Source organism: Meriones unguiculatus, chromosome 3, assembly GCF_030254825.1.
Source record: "Meriones unguiculatus strain TT.TT164.6M chromosome 3, Bangor_MerUng_6.1, whole genome shotgun sequence".
NCBI lineage: Eukaryota > Metazoa > Chordata > Mammalia > Rodentia > Muridae > Meriones > Meriones unguiculatus.
This window is the reverse complement of record NC_083351.1, coordinates 102,263,616-102,277,070: the sequence shown is the minus strand read 5'-3', so window position 1 is coordinate 102,277,070 and position 13,455 is coordinate 102,263,616.

The following is a 13,455-nucleotide window of genomic DNA, read 5'->3' as shown; positions in this document are numbered from 1 at the left end:
CATAATCATACAAGAACAAAGCAGGGAGGTGAGAAGAGAGAAGGGGGGAGAGGCTAGAAGGAGGGAGAGGGATGTGTAGCAGTGGCACAGACTTCTCTGGGGTAGGGAGTACCCACTCAGAAGAAATTACAGTATGCAGAGCAAAAGCTTTAAAATAACTTCCCAGAGCTTTGACCAGAAGCATCAGAAAGTGATAAAGGTATCATATATCCTCAGGACCTTTGTCTACAAAGATGACAAAATTGTCTGTTAAGGCTTAGGCATGTCAAAAGCAAATGGGGCACTATTAATAACTATGGCACATAACAACTAGATGTCCTCCATCAAAACAGAATGATTGTTCACTTACACTTTATACTAATACATGTCAAACTTTTCCTAATCCTAAGCATCAGGCTGTGTCGTGCTTACCTCTAGGTACAGAGAAAGGCCAGAAACTTCTTTCTCAACATATCCTGCAGAGGGGTGAAATTATTTCCAGAACTTCCTTCTTCATGTTTTAGTGTAGACTGGAATAAACTGGTCACAGAAATTCACTAACACAGCAATAAATCTGCAAAGGAAACTTTGGTGAATAAATGATCAAAACAACCTCTGTCTACAGTGCGACACAAATAACTTTCTTCCCTGTCTGTCATGCCATGTCTTGACATGACAATTAGATTAGGAAAGGTACTGAAGGAGATACGATGACACTGCCCACACTCCTCAGCATGCAGCATAAGCTTAAAAATTTTTCCCAGAGAACTGGCAGACCCAGAAGTATCAGAAGGTGAAAAGGGTGCCAAAAATGTCTAAAAATCATCCCTCAGAGGAAAAAAAAATGTCATGCCACTACTGGTTAATACTAGTATACCAGGGAAATATGGTGTAGTTATGCTCAGAAAATTAAATCAGACTTCCTAATAGTAGAAGAAATTCCAGTGGATAAAATGTGCCAGGTTTAATGCATGCAATATTCATACTTCTGGTATTCTGTATCACTGAAAGAAGTTCTGGTATGTTCTAAATGATTCCTATTTTGCCTCTCTCCATGGTCATATTAGAGTGACTTGTCTATGTCCTTGATGATTGTTGGGGCAGTTTAATTCTGACCAACATTGTACAATTCCCCAGAACTCCTTTAATTGACAGTAGACTATCATTCATTTGGAAATAAAATTCTTTAAGAAACAGTAGCAAATCATTTGGCACAACTGTTGCCAGGATAAACCTGCAGATTACTCCAGCACCAAATGAAAACATAGCTTTAGTGGGATTCTTTGAGGAATAGAATGCTAATAGTTGTGTTTTCCACTACATTTGAGAAGTCACTGAAAATGAAAGAACAGAGTTACCTAGTGTGCACAATCAGAAATAAAGAAAACAGATACTGTAGTTAATCAGGTAGTGACAGATTCAGAAGAAAAAAGTCCTTTCTGTCTCTGACAGTAAACAAGTAAGTTACTTGAACAACAAAACAAGATTAAACTTCTGCCTAGAAGCAACAATAAAATTAACAGAAAAGCTTTCAAATCCAATGTTCATTCTTCTAGTAGTTTAGTTCAAGCCTTTTTAATCCTTTCAATTGAAAAAGTTAACAGAGGACAGAGACTTCAGTGTGATTCTCCAAGGGAAACAATACAGGCTACAATTACTAACAATTATATTCAGGGGAGGAGTCTTCTGATACAAAATAGTAGGTAAGGCTCTCATTAAAGGCTGCTTGTTGTAATAACACACAGAGAAGACTAAGTTTTTTTTATTATTAATTACAGTTTATTCACTTTGTATCCCCCCTGTACCTCCCTCCCCCCTGCACCTCCCTCCCTCCTTTCTTTCCAATCCCACCCTTTTTCTCCACCTTTGTCCCCCCACCAGTCCACTGATAAGGGAAGTCTTCCTCCCCTTCCCTCTGATCCTAGTCTGTCAGGCCTCATCAGGAGTGGCTGCATTGTTTTCTTCTGTCACCTGGTAAGGGTGCTCCCCCCTCAGGGAGAGGTGGTCAAATCAATCAGTTCATGTCAGAGATAGTCCCTGTTCCTATTACTATGGAGGCCACTTGGGCACTGAACTTCCATAGGCTACCTCTGTGCAGGGATGTCAGGCCATATCTATGAGTGGTCCTTGGCTGGAGTATCAGTTTCAGAAAAGACCCCCGTGCCCAGAATTTAGGATCTGTTGCTGTCCTTATGGAGTTCCTGTCTTCTCCAAGTCTTATTATCTCCCACTTCTTTCATAAGATTCTCTTCACTCTGCCCAAAGTTTGGCTATGAGTCTCAGCATCTGCCTCAGTACCTTGCAGGGTAGAGCCTTTCAGAGGCCCTGTGTGGTAAGCTCCTGTCCTGTTCTGTGTTTTCTCCCTTCTCCAATGTTCATCCTTTTTGTCTTTCTGAATGGGGATTGAGCATTTTAGCCAGAGTCCTCTTTCCTGATAAGCTTCCCTAGGTGTACAGATTTTAGTATGTTTATCCTATATTATATATCTAATGTCCACTTATGAGTGAGTATATACCTTGTGTGTCTTTCTGCTTCTGGGATACCTCCCTCAGGATGATCTTTTCCAGTTCACAAAGCTAAACAGAGAATTCTCAATAGAGGAATACCGAATGGCAGAGAAACACTTAAAGAAATCTTCAACCTCATTAGTTATCAGGGAAATGCAAATCAAAACGACCCTGAGATTTCACCTTACACCCTTCAGAATGGCTAAGATGAATAACTCAAGTGACAACACATGCTGGAGAGGATGTGGAGAAAGGGGAACCCTCCTCCACTGCTTTGGAAATCAATCTGATGTTTCCTCAAGATCCAGCTGTACCACTGCTAGGTATATATCCAAAAGATGATCAGGTATACAACAAAGACATTTGCTCAACCATGTTTATAGCAGCTTTATTTGTAATAACCAGAACCTGAAAACAACGGATATGTCCCTCAGTTGAGGAATAGATACAGAATTTGTGCTCCATCTACACAATGGAATATTACTCAGCAACAACAACAACAACAATAAAAAAAAAAAAAACAAGGAAATCATGAAATTTACAGAGACTAAGTTTTTAAGAAAGTAATATACACAGTAAAAGTAAAAGCCTGGTTTAAGTCTGAATGCTTTACACACTAAGCAAATGAGAACGCTCAATTCTTTATTGTAAGGAATAACCCCCCCTTCCTCCTTTCTTCCTTTCTTCCCTCCCTCCTTCCCTTTGTCCCTTCTTTTCTTCCTTCCTCTATTCATTCCTTTTTAGTTCCTTGGTGTTTTTTGAAATTAAAATCAGGCCCTTGATGTGTTAGGGAACCCTCTACCACTGAGTGGCATTCTCTTCCAGGTACTTTGTCTTTTTTGTACACAAGCCTTTGGATTAAGTGGTGCTGATTATAACCAAAAGTATATTCAAAAATGTAAGATGCTTTGTTCTCTTCTCCTTCAGAGGCTGATCTAACTGTTCATTGTGTCTGTCAGTAGTCCCTGTCTCCCTTCTTGTATAATCCAGAGGAATATTTTTATCAATGATTTTGTAAATGTGAGTTTTTCAGTAGCTCTAGTAACATTTTTAAGAAGTGAGGAAATCACATCTCATCCCATTTTTTAAGTGTAAATGATTTTTTAAGAGGTTAAATCATTTACTCGTTGTTTATTTTTTTGGTAGAACTAGAAAAATTGCAGGATACTCATTTGGGAGAGGGTGTGCTTTGGATGTATGACAGGAGTCTACCGCAGAAGACATCTGAAAGACTCTACCTAGCAGTGTTTCAAAACAGATACTAAGACTCACAACCAAACCTTCTTCAGAGTACAGGGAATCATATAAAAGAAGGGGGAGTTAGTATGATGTGGAAAGGATAGGAGCTCCACAAGGACCAACTATATCTGGGCACAGGGGTCTTTTCAGAGACTGACACTCCACCAAGGACCATGTATGGATATAACCTAGACCCTCTGCTCAGATGAAGCCCATGGAATCTCAGTAACCAATTGGTTTCCCATAGTAAGGGGAACAGGGACCATTTCTAACAGGAACTCAGTGGCAGGCTCTTTGACATCCCCACCCCCCCAAAGGAGGAGCAGTCCTGCTAGGCCACAGAGGAGGACTTTGCAGCCAGTCCTGAAGATACCTGATAAAACAGGGTCAGATGAAAGGGGAGGAGGTCCCCCCTATCAGTGGACTTGGAAAGGGGCAGGGAGATGTGAAGCGATGAAGGTGGGTTTGGGAGGGAATGAGGGAGCGGGATACAGCTGGGAGACAGAGTTAATAAACTGTAACTAATAATAAAAAATAAATTAAATTAAAAAATAAATAAAAAGATAAACAAAAATAACAACAGAAGCCAAACCAGAACCATATATATATATATATATATATATATATATATATATATATGTATGTATAAAGCAGCTTTTCTTTATAGAATTTGAGGTGGATATATTTAGGAAAAATTAAGGGATTCGTTTTGACTAAATGAAAAACAACTTGCAGGTATTTTCTTTTTTGTCCAGTTTTCTACCATTCTTCTGGTAGTTCTGTTGGAAACCTTGACAGAAAGCCTACTGTTTAAATGGGCAGCATAGACATCAAAATACAGAATGGTGTTATCAGTCAGCATACTTTGGAAGAACATAAAAAATAGAAAGAGAAAGAGAGAGAGATTTAGTACATTATTTATTACCCGTAGGTGATGGCAGTCCAATTGTTTCTAAGGGGACCTTCGAGTTGAATCAAGACACCCCAAGACAAAGTTCTAAGCACAAAGAAGAGTTGTTTGACCCAGAGGGACAAAGGGCAGAAAATAAGAGACAAAGACAAGAGATAAAGGACAAGAAGGAAAGGAAAGGGAACAAGAGAGAAGCGGAGTGGTTATTTGTCCTAGGGGACAAAAAACTGCCTCTAGATAGAGAGGAGACAGGTGTGAGCCAGAGGCAAATGGCAGTTTATACAGGTAAAAATGAAACCAAATGCTAGGATGAAGTGTTTATTTTACTTGGGTGTGATAATTAGGTAGGCCAAAGGTGGCTTTCAATTGCTGGACTGCTGACATCTGACCACAGGTTTTACAGGTTCCAATGTGAAGAAGAAACCAATCACCTCCCAGACATTCTTTCATCCTTCAGTACCAGATTAGGATAACAACGTCTCCAGGCTTCCTAGTCTAAATGCTAACAGAATAACAGCTGCTCCCATAAGCAGATGGAAATTAAAGGGGCTCTATCCAGCCCAACCATGAGAAACATAGCTCTGGCAGGGCACACTATTTCCCCCCAATTCCCTATGCCTTGCTAAAAACCATTAGCCAAGGGGAAAGGCATAGGGGGAGAAGAGGGAGAGAGAGTGGGATTAGCAGGAGATGAGGGAGGTGGCCACAGCTGGAATGCAAACTGAGTAAATTATAATAAATGTTAATAATAAAAAAGAAAAATAAACCAAAACCATTAGCTTACATTCCCAAAGCTAGCACCCAAGGTGGATTCTCTTATTTGGCCACTTTCTCTTCCTGAAGCTGAGTACCTGTGGTCAGATGTCAGTGAAGATAGGAGCAGCAGGTTCAGCAGCAGCACTAGCAAGAAGTGACCTCTGTATATCTGGAAACTGCTAAAAGACGCTACCCACTCTAGCAGAGGGCTTTTCTTCAGTTAATTCTTATTTCTCTTTGTTGATTCCATATCCCATCAAGGTGACAGAATTAACTATCTCAATGAACAAGATCTAAGCTTTGATAATGGTGTGATAATTTATCAGGTGGCTAATTATGGTGTATATTTGGCTGTGTCTTATCTCGAGCCTTTGGGCTTCCTGCAATGATTGGATGGAAAAAGTTTACATGTCTCCCTCAGGGAGGCTAAGTATATTATGTTAATAAAGATTGGAAAGAAAATGTGCTTGTTAGAAGTGAGGACACTGCAACTGTTATTTATAAAGAGTTATTTTTTAATTAATTTATTTTTTATATTAATCACAGGTTATTTACTTTGTATCCCAGCCGTAGCCCCCTTCTTCCTCCCCTCCCAATCCTACCCTCCCTCCCTCATCTCCTCCGATTCCCCTCTCCAAGTCCACTAATAGGGAGGACCTCCTCCCCTTCCATCTGACCCTAGCTTACCAAGTCTCTTCAGGCCTGGCTGCAATGTCTTCTTCTGTGGCCTAGCAAGGCTGCTCCACTCTTGGGGGTGGGGATGTCGAAGAGCCCGCCATTGAATTCATGTCAGGGATAGTCCCTGTTCCCCTTATTAGAGAACACATTTGGACACTGAGTTACCCTGTATGGATATAACCCAGAACCCCTGCTATATCCCAGCAGGGGTTCTAGGTTATATCCATACATGCTCCTTGGTTGGAGAAACAGTCTCATGAAGACCCTTGTGCCCTGATATATTTGGTCCCTGTGGCGCTCCTGTACTCTCCAAGTCTTACTAACACCCCCTTCATTCATATGATTCCATATATTCTGTCGAAGGTTTGGTTATGAGTCTTAATATCTGCTTTGATACACTGCTAGGTAGAGTCTTTCAGAGGCCCTGTGCTGTAGGCTCCTGTCCTGTTACTTGTTTTCTCCTACATCCAATGTCCATCCCATTTGTCTGTCTAAGTGAGGATTGGTTATTTTACCCTAAGTCCTCTTTCTTGTTTATCTTCTTTAGGTGTATAGATTTCAGTATATTTATCCGGTCTTATAGGTCTATATAAGTGAGTATATTCCATGTGTGTCTTTCTGCTTTTGGGATACCTCACTCAGGATGATCCATTCTAGGTCCCACCATTTACCTATAAATTTCATGATTTCCTCATTTTTAATTGCTGAGTAGTATTCCATTCTGTAATAGTACCACAATTTCTGTATCCATTCCTCAACTGAGGGGCATCTGGGTTGTTTCCAGGGTCTGGCAATTATGAATAAAGCTGCTATAAACATGGTTGAATAAATGTTCTTGTTGTGTACTTGAACATCATTTGGATACATGCCCAGGAGTGGTATAGCTGGATCTTGAGGAATCACTATTCCTATTTGTCTGAGAAAGCACCAGATTGATTTCCAAAGTGGTTGTACAAGTTTGCATTCCCACCAGCAATGTAGGAGGGTCGCCCTTTCTCCGAATCCTCTCCAGCATGTGTTGTCACTTGAGTTTTTGAACTTAGCCATTCTGATGGGTGTAAGGTGAAATCTTAGGGTCATTTTGATTTGCATCTCCCTGATGGCTAAGGATGTTGAACATTTCTTTAAGTGTTTCTCTGCCATTCTATAATCCTCTACAGAGAGTTCTCTGTTAACTCTGTGCCCCATTTTTTAATTGAATTACTTGATTTGTTGCATTTTAACTATTTAAGTTCTTTATATATACTGGATATTAGCCCTCTCTCAGATGTAGGGTTGGTGAAGATCCTTTCCCAGTCTGTAGGCTCTCCCTTTGTTCGACAACAGTGTCTTTTGTTTTACAGATTCTTTTCAGTTTCATGAGTTCCCATTTATTGATTGTTGCTCTTAGAGCCTGTGCTGTTGGTGTTCTGTTCAGGAAGTTGTCTCCTGTGCCAATGAGTTCTAGGCTCTTCCCCACTTTTTCTTCTGATTTAGAGTACCTGGTTTTATATTGAGGTCTTTGATCCACTTGGACTTTTTTTGTGCAGGGTGATAAATATGGATCTATTTTCATTTTTCTGCATGTAGACATCCAGTTAGACCAGCACTATTTGTTGAAGATGCTGTCTTTTTTCCATTGCATGGTTTTGGATTCTTTGTCAAAAATCAAGTATCCATAGGTGTGTGGTTTTATTTCTGGGTCTTCTATTCAGTTACATTGATCCACCTTTCTGTTTCTATGCCAGTACCAAGCTGTTTTTATTACTATTTCTCTGTAGTAGAGCTTGAGATATGGGATGGAGATACCTCCAGATGATCTGTTGTTGTACAGGATTGTTTTGGGTATTCTGGGTTTTTTCTTTCTGCATATGAAGCTGTGAATCTTTCTTTCAAGGTCTGCAAAAAACTGAGTTGGTATTTTAATAGGAATTGCATTGAATTTGTAGTTTGCTTTTGGAAGGATGGCCATTTTCACAATGTTAACCCTACCAATCCATGAGCACAGGAGATCTTTCCATCTTCTGATATCTTCTTCAATTTCTTTCTTCAGAGACTTGAAGTTTTTTTCTTTTCTTTTCTTTTTTTTTTTTTCAATGCAGTTTATTCAGGAACCTTGAACAATCATCTGACCCTAGGGAAAGCCAGCCCACAGCTTAAATAGACTCTGGGTAGCCAACCCCAGCATGCCACGGTGGGTAATGCAGATAGGTCCACATACATGGAAGCAAGCCAGATCCTCAGCCTTAGCCAAATGTGGAGTTGTTCGTGACAGAGAGTTTCACCATCGGGAAAGTGGAAGGAGGAAACCAGCTCCATCTTTAAGGTGCGGCATTACGCAGCTTTCTACAGTTCCCCCTCTTTGTTTTAGACGCATCAGGCAAGAGTAGAGGTCTGATCTCGGTTATTAGAAATAAATTGGGACTTTGTACTGATGTTCATTTAGGTGTCATCCACCCAAAGAGCATCAGACCCGTCCGATACATTTTTCTCAGAGGCAGGACCTGGGGCATCAACCCGCATGCAATCAGACATGCTTTTCTCTGGGTCCAAAGCAGCTGACCCTGAGTGCAGTGCTTAGCCTTGCACCCTGAGCATAACATTTTAGCTTTTTATGGTAGCCAACCATGCTTGGGGAGACTGTCTTGCTTCAATGGCTGTAAAGGCCTGAATGGTCATGGCTGCATTACACTGTTGTGAGACTCTAATCTTGCATATATACCACAGGCAAACCAAGGAGACCAACACCAGAAGGCCTGCTAACGCTCCCATGGCTGCCCATTCCTTCAGATGATTCATGGCTGCAGCAATCCATGGTGATAATCCTGTGGCTAGTCCTGCATCCACTCAGGTAGAATTTACCGTGACAATGGCCACTCTCAGCTCCTCCATTGTAGTATCGAATTCTCCAGTCCAATTACCTAAAATATAGCTAGACAATTGTTTAGACAGATTTGCAGCACAGGGAAAATTCTCATGTTGTATGCTAGTGACTCAAAGTCCAGCATACTTTCATTGACAGCCAAGTTGAGCGATTTGCCATAGGGTATCAATTTGCTTCTGCACGAGGTCAATCCTCTGATTGAACACCATCAAGCCTCCTTTTAGTTGAGCATTAATTTATTTTTGTACATCTAAGGCATGAGCTACATTGGCTAAAAGGTTATTCAGGGTCTGAGCAGTCTGCACAGTATGACTTCTGGCTAATGCCACGGTGATAGCTCCAACAGCCGCCAATAAGATGGCAGTAACAATGGCAGCTGTAATTCCAAGATCCCTTTTCTGTCTGAAGAGAGTCATAGCGTGAGGGGCATCAATGGGCACAGTCACCCAGCGAGGCATGCGAGTAACCAACTAGTAAATTTACTAGCATTCCAGCATTGGGCAAAAAAGCAAGTATCATTACCACAATTAATTGGCTCTATCTGGCTAATAATGAATAGAAATGGGGGATATAAACAAACAGGTGTGGGCTTATAGGAAATATTATGAGAAGCCTTAACCCCTCGTTGGAACATCCTGCATCAGTTCTAGAACTAGCAGTGGTGGTGTCTGAGGTCTGAGTAGGTTCAGGAGACCATTGCCCCCAGGGGTGAGACGTGCTCCATGTAAATTGACTAACTCCATGTTTTCCTCCACTTTTGAAAGTCATTTAAGGTTCTTAAAGTATTTTTTCCCTTTTTTTAAAATTTTTTATCAATTACACTTTATTCATTCTGCATCCCCCCATAAGCCCCTCCCTCCTCCCCTCCCAATCCCACCCTCCCTCCTCTCTCTGCATGCATGCCACTCCCCAATTCCACTGATAGGGGAGGTTCTCCTCTCCTTTCTGATCTTAGTCCATCAGTTCACATCAAAAGTGGCTGCATTGTCCTCTACTATGGCCTGGTAAGGCTGCTCCCCCTCAGGAGGAGGTGACTAAAGAGCAGGCCAGTCAGTTCATGTCAGAGGCAGTCCCTCTTCACATTACTATGTAACCCACTTGGACTCTGAACTGCCCTGGGCTACATCTGTGCAGGGGTTCTGGGTTATCTCTATGAATAGTCCTTGGTTGGAGTATGAGTCTCTGGGAAGTTCCCTATGTTCAAATTTTCTTGTTCTGTTGCTCTCCTTGTGGAGACCCTGTCATCTCCAGCTCTTACTATTTCCCAGTTCTTACATAAAATTCCATTCACTGTGCCCAACAGTTGCCCATCTCAAACAGGTCTTTCGCTTGCTAGATTAGAGTCACCCCAAGGTATTTTATGTTATTAGTGGCTATTGTGAAGGGTGCTTTTTCCCTGATTTCTTTCTTGGCCCTTTTGACTTTGGTATACAGGAGGGCTTCTGATTGATTGAGTAGATTTTGTATCCTGCCACTTTTGCTGAAGGTGTTTATCAACTGAAGGAGTTCTCTGGCTGAATTTTTGGGGTCTCTCATGTAGAATATAATATCATCTGCAAATAGTGACACTTTGACCTCTTCCTTTCCAATTTGTATCCCCTTGATTTCCTTTAGTTGTCTTATTGCTTTAGCTAGGACTTCAAGTACTATGTTGAAGAGATATGGAGACAATGGGCAGCCTTGTCTTGTCCCCGATTTCATTGGGATTGATTTAAGTTTCTCTCCATTGAGTTTGATGTTGGCTATAGGCTTGCTGTATATTGCCTTTACTATGTTTAGATATGTGGCTTATATCCCTGATTGTTTCAAGACTTTAAATGTGAATGGATGTAGGACTTTGTCAAATGCTTTTTCAGCATCTAAAGAGACGATCATGTGGTTTTTCTCCTTCAGTTTGTTTATGTGGTGGATTACATTGATGGATTTTCGTATGTTGAACCACCCTTGCATGCCTGGGATGAAGCCTACTTGGTCATGGTGGATGATATCTTTGATGTGTTCTTGGATTCAGTTTGCAAGGATTTTATTAAGTATTTTTGCATCAATGTTCATAAGAGAGATAGGTCTGAAGTTCTCTTTTTTTGTTGGGTCTTTAGGAATCAAGGTGACTGTGGCTTCATAGAATGAGTTTAGTAATGTTCCTTCTGTTTCTATTTTGTGGAATAGTTTGGAGGGAATTGGAATTAGCACTTCTTTGAAGGTCTGGTAGAATTCTGCACTGAGTCCATCTGGCCCAGGTTTTTTTTTTTTGAAGGGAGACTGTTGATGACTGCTTCTATTTCTTTTGGGAGATATAGGACTATTCAATCTTTATACCTGATCTTGACTTAATTTTGTTAGATGGATTCTATCTAGAAAATTGTCCATTTCTTTTAGATTTTTCAATTTTGTGGCATATAGGCTTTTTAGTAAGACCTAATGATTATTGTTATCCTCAATGTCTGTAGTTATATCCCCCTTTTCATTTATGATTTTGCTGATTTGGATAGTTTCTCTCTGCCTTTTAGTTGGTTTAGCTAAAGGTTTGTCTATCTTTTTTATTTTCTCAAAGAACCAGCTCCTGGTTTCAGTGATTCTTTGAATAGTTTTATTTGTTTCTAATTGATTGATTTCAGCCCTGAGTTTGATTATTTCCAGCCGTCTGCTCCTCTTGGATGAATTTGCTTCTTTTTTTTCTAGGGCTTTCAGTTGGGCCATTAAGTTGCTTGTGTGTGTTGTTTCAAATTTTTTCTTGGAGGCACTTAGTCCTATAAGCTTTCCTCTTAGCACTGCCGTCATTGTGTCCCTTAAGTTTGGGTATGTTGTGCTTTCATTTTCATTGAATTCTAGGAAGTCTTTAAGTTCTTTCTTTATTTCTTCCCTAACCAAGCTGTCATTGAGTAGCCAGTTGTTGAGTTTCCATGTATGTGCAGGCTTTTTGCTGTTTCTGTTGTGTTTGAGGTCCAGCTTTAGGCTATGATGGTCAGACAGGATACAAGGAATTATTTCAATCTTCTTGTATCTGCTGAGGTTTGCTTTGTGACCAACTATATGGTCTATTTTGGAGAAGGTTCCATGAGGTGCTGAAAAGAAGGTATACTCTTTTGATTTGGGGTGGAAAGTTATGTAGACAAATATTAGGTCCATTTGATTTAGGGTCTCAGTAAATTCCTTTGTTTCCCTGTTTTGCTTCTGACCAGATGACCTATCCCTTGGTGAGAGTAACATGATGAAGTCTCCCATTATTAAGGTGTTGGGACCAATGTGTGATTTAAGCTTTAATAATGTTTCATTTATAAATGTGGGTGGTCTTGTATTTGGGGCATAGATGTTCAAAATTGTGATGTCCTCCTGTTGGAATTTTCCTTGGATGAGAAGGTAGTGTGCTTCTTCATCTTTTTGATTAATTTTGGTTGAAAGTCTATTTTATTAGATATTAGGATGGCTACTCCAGCTTGTTTTCTGGTTCCATTTGCTTGAAAAAAATTTTCCAGCCCTTTACTCTGAGGTAGTGTTTATCTTTTTTTGTGTAGGTGTGTTTCTTGGATGCAGCAGAATGTTGGATCCTGTTTCTGCAACCATTCTGTTAGTCTGTGTCTTTTTATTTGAGAGTTGAGACCATTTCTGTTGATAGATAATAGTGACCAATGACTGTTAGTTCTTTTTATTGTGGAGTTTGTGGTCTTTTTTTAAATTTTTTTATTAATTACACTTTATTCACTTTGTATCCCCCCATAAGCCCCTCCCTCCTCCTCTCCTGATCCCACCCTCCCACCCCCTTCTTCATGCATGCCCCTCCCCAAGTCCACTGATAGGGGAGGTCCTCCTCTCCTTCCTTCTGATCTTAGTCTATCAGATCTCATCAGGAGTGGCTGCATTGTCATCTTCTGTGGCCTGGTAAGGCTGCTCCCCCCTCAGGGGTAGGTGATCAAAGAGCAGGCCAATCAGATTATGTCAGAGGCAGTCCCTCTTCACATTACTATGGAACCCACTAGGACACTAAATTGCCATGGGCTACATCTGTGCAGGGGTTCTAGGTTATCTCTATGCATGGTACTTGGTTGAGTATGAGTGTCTGAGAAGATCCCTGTGTTCAAATTTTCTGGTTCTGTTGCTCTCTTTGTAGAGTTCCTCTCCTCTCCAGATCTTACTATTTCCCACTTCTTACATAAGATTCCATGCACACTGCCCAACAGTTGGCCATAAGTCTCAGTATCTGCTTTGATAGTCTGCAGGGCAGAGCCTTTCAGAAGCCCTCCGTGGTGGGTTTCTAGCTTGTTTCATGTTTTCTTCTACTGATGTCCTTCCTCTTTGCCTTTCTGGTTGGGGATTGAGCATTTTATTCAGGGTACTCTCTCTTGATTATTTTCTTTAGATGTACATATTTTAGTAGGTTTATCCTATATTACATGTCTATATGAGTGAGTATATACCGTGTCTGTCTTTCTGCTCTGGGATAGCTCACTCAGGATGATCCTTTCCAGATCCCACCATTTACCTACAAATTTCATGATTTCCTTATTTTTCCTTGCTGAGTAATACTC